This window comes from Triticum aestivum, chromosome 5D (genome assembly GCF_018294505.1).
Source record: "Triticum aestivum cultivar Chinese Spring chromosome 5D, IWGSC CS RefSeq v2.1, whole genome shotgun sequence".
Lineage (NCBI taxonomy): Eukaryota > Viridiplantae > Streptophyta > Magnoliopsida > Poales > Poaceae > Triticum > Triticum aestivum.
Genome location: NC_057808.1, coordinates 421,670,262 through 421,674,375, shown reverse-complemented (window position 1 = coordinate 421,674,375; position 4,114 = coordinate 421,670,262).

Here is a 4,114-nt window from a genome sequence, read left to right as displayed (position 1 = left end):
CGAGCTTTTCATATATTGATCTTTGCTTAGTTACTTTGCCGTTGCCACTGTTACAATTACTACAAAACTGCTACTGTTACCTTTGCCACTGTTGCCGTTACTTCCATACTACTTTGCTACTAAATACTTTGCTGCAGATATTAAGTTTTCCAGGTGTGGTTGAATTCACAACTCAACTGCTAATACTTGAGAATATTCTTTGGCTTCCCTTGTGTCGAATCAATAAATTTGGGTTGAATACTCTACCCTCGAAAACTGTTGCAATCCCCTATACTTGTGGGTTATCAAGACTATTTTCTGGCGCCGTTGCTGGGGAGCATAGCTCTATTCTTTGAGTCACTTGGGATTTATATCTGCTGATCACTATGAGGAACTTGAAAGACGAAAAAACCAAGATTTATCCCTCAACTACGAGAGGAGGTAAGGAACTGCCATCTAGCTCTGCACTTGATTCACCTTCTGTTATGAGTAAATTTGCGACACCTACACCTGCTATTGATTCTGATAGGTCGCCTGTTATTGATGATGCCACTTCTGCTTTGCATGATACTTATGATGAAACTACTTCTATGCTTGATACTACTGTGCCATTAGGTGAATTTCTTGATGAACAACTTGCTAGGGTTAGAGAGAATGAAATTATTGAAACTAATAATATTGATGAAAGTGATGATGAAGATTCTCCCCCTAGATATGAATTGCCTGATGTACCTGAGGGTTATGTTATGGATGAAGAAACTGCTAGAGATCTTTTTGCTTGCAAAGATAGATATGATCTTAAGAAACTGTTAGCTAAACTGAAGGAAATGACTTTGAATGCTAGAATGAAATATGACCCTGCTTTTGCTACTTCACCTATCTGTATTTCCGATAAGGATTATGATTTCTCTGTCGATCCTGAGATAATTACTTTGGTTGAATCTGATTCTTTTTATGGCTATGAATCTGAAACTGTCGTGGCACATCTTCTAAATTAAATGATATAGCCACCCTATTCACTCATGAGGAAAAAATTCGTTACTATTATATCCTTAAGTTATTTCCGTTCTCATTAAAGTGTGATGCTAAAACATGGTTTAATTCCCCTTGATCCTGGTTGTGTGCGTAGTCCCCAGGATATGATTTATTACTTCTCTGCTAAATATTTCCCCGCTCATAAGAAACAAGCTGCCTTAAGGGAAATATATAATTTTGTGCAAATTGAAGAAGAGAGTCTCCCACAAGCTTGGGGGAGGCTTCTCCGATTACTTAATGCTTTGCCTGATCATCCTCTTAAGAAAAATGAAATACTTGATATCTTTTATAATGGACTAACCGATGCTTCCAGAGACCACCTGGATAGTTGTGCTGGTTGTGTTTTCAGGGAAAGAACTGTTGATCAAGCTGAATTGCTATTGAATAATATGTTGAGTAATGAAAATGATTGGACACTTCCTGAACCAACTCCTAAGCCAACTCCGAAGAAAAGGGGTATTCTATTTCTCAGTCCTGAAGATATGCAAGAGGCAAAGAAATCTATGAAAGAAAAGGGTATTAAAGCTGAAGATGTTAAGAATTTACCACCTATTGAAGAAATACATGGTCTTGATAACCCGACACAGGTAGTAAAGGTAAATTCTCTCTATAGATTTGATGAAGGTGATATCCCTCGTTATAAGTCTGCTAGCCAATGCTTAGATGAGTTTGATAATTTTAGTGTTAAACAAGAAAACTTCAATGCTTATGTTGGTAGACAATTGAAACGTAATGCTTATATGATTGAACACTTGAGTGATTATATGTCTAGTTAAGGGTGAACTTAAACTCATTAGCGAACATGCTTCTATGGTTACCACTCAAGTAGAACAAGTGCTTAAAGATCAGAATGATTTGCTCAATGAATTAAATAATAAGAAAAATGATAATGCTGTTAGAGTTATGACTAGAGGGGGTAAAATGACTCAGGAACCTTTGTATCCTGAGGGCCACCCTAAGAGAGTTGAGCAAGATTCTCAGAGAACTAATGTTGATGCACCTAGTCCTTCTAAGAGGAAGAAAAAGAAAAATGATAGGACTTTGCATGCTTCTAGTGAACCTGTTGTTGACACACCTGAGAATCCCAATGATATTTCTATTTCTGATGCTGAAACACAATCTGGTAATGAACATGAACCTAGTGATAATATTAATGATGATGTTCATATTGATGCTCAACCTAGCAACAACAATGATGTAGAGATTGAACCTGCTGTTGATCTTGATAACCCACAATCAAAGAATCAACGTTATGATAAGAGAGACTTCGTTGCTAGGAAGCACGGTAAAGAAAGAGAACCATGCACTACTGCAGGATGCTGCTAACGCGACACTACAATCAGAGACCCTTCGAGAACTGTGTGCGATGCCATAATCGCAAACGGTGCTGTATGAAAACCGTTAGAAATGTATAAAACATTTGCGATGATGGATGCATCAAACACGGTTCAGGTTTTAGTTGCGTGTGCGTTGAAGGGCATACGGTTCAGTTCAATTAACTGTTTGCGATGAGGAGGAACAAAAGAAACGGGCAGCCAGATGAAGGCGTGTGCGATACACAACATACGGTTCACTCGGATGAACTGTTTGTGATTAGGCAACACAAAAGAAACGGGTAGCCAGATGAAGGTGTGTGCGATATACAGCATACGGTTCACTTGGATGAACTGTTTGTGATTAGGCAACACAAAAGAAATGGTCAACCAGATCAAGGTGTGTGGGACATACGGCATGCGGTTCACTCTGATGAACTGTTTGCGTTGACACAAGAGTACAGAAACGGTTCAACTTAACAAGACGTGTGTGTTGTGCGATGGGATTGCATGCGGTTCACTCGGCCCTTGCCGTTAGTGTGTGACCTCTGTGGCAACCGTTCGCTCCCCAGGCGCCTCTTCGTGTACCGTGGCAACCGTCCACCGACTCTTCGCCTTTCCCTCTTGATTTGGAACTGCTGTTGCACGCTAGCTCTTCCTCCCTCCTCCATTTGCCTTCACCCTTCCTTCTGCCATTGTTTGATCGTCTTCTCCATGGAGGGAACAAGCCGGAAACGACCCCGTTATTCTTGCCCCGATCTGAATGATGACGCGGTGGAGGAACTCATTGATCGGTGCGACGTCATCACCTCGGCTAGCATGGCAGGTTCGTTCAAGACCATTCTTGACTCAACTAATAACATCATTACAAGGAACCCAAGGGTTCAGGAGCGGTCTGATCTCCCCTATCTTCTTCGCCGTGACCCTGCTGACTGGCACGGGGACGAGGGAAGCCTCGCCTTGTGTAAGTTGATGCCGCTTGATAATGATACGTAAGATGTTAAGATGCCATCGCTTAAGGGCAAGGCTTGGGCAGGCGCAAATAGAGATTGGGTTGTTTATATTGGGTACAACTGCGAGTGGGAACTTGTGAATGTGTACAGTCGTCACCGGGTTCCACTTCGAAAAATCTCAGACGACTGCCCAGAGGTTGAGTACACCAGTATTCTACGTGAGTTCAAATACGATCATGCTGACCGTCGTCTACGGAAGATAGCAATTTGTCAAGTTCCCAACTGCTCTTGGGGTTATAGGAATGCTTATGTTGTCGCTATCTTCGACAAGCTTGTTGCCGTCCTTCATGGTTCGACTCAATGGATATTGCTCAAAAATCAGTTTCTATACACGGATGAGTACTGTGATGCAATTCAATACGAGGGTCTTGTGTTTGCTGCCACCACTCGTGGCACTGTTTTTGCATGGAATCCTCATGATTTCGGTACGTTTGTCTTCCACTGTAATTATAATTGTCATCCACATGCATGCGGGTTAGCTAGTTTCCCTTTACTAATTAACCTTCTTGTGTTTCCAAGGTCCTGTGAACATTCCACCACCTATACTTGAAAATTTTATTCACGAGCATGAGGACGAGCAGGACCCATATACTCAGTGGTGCCTGGCAACTTATTCTGATGGATCACCTCTTCTTGTCTGTATACGGGGCACTGCTGATGTTACTAAGGAAGCAGGTGTTGTCTCGTATGGTCGCACTCTCCGGACCTATTCCAACATCCGTTGCAGGGTATTCAGGATGGATACTGGTGTACTAGCATCAACACCTTCTCCCT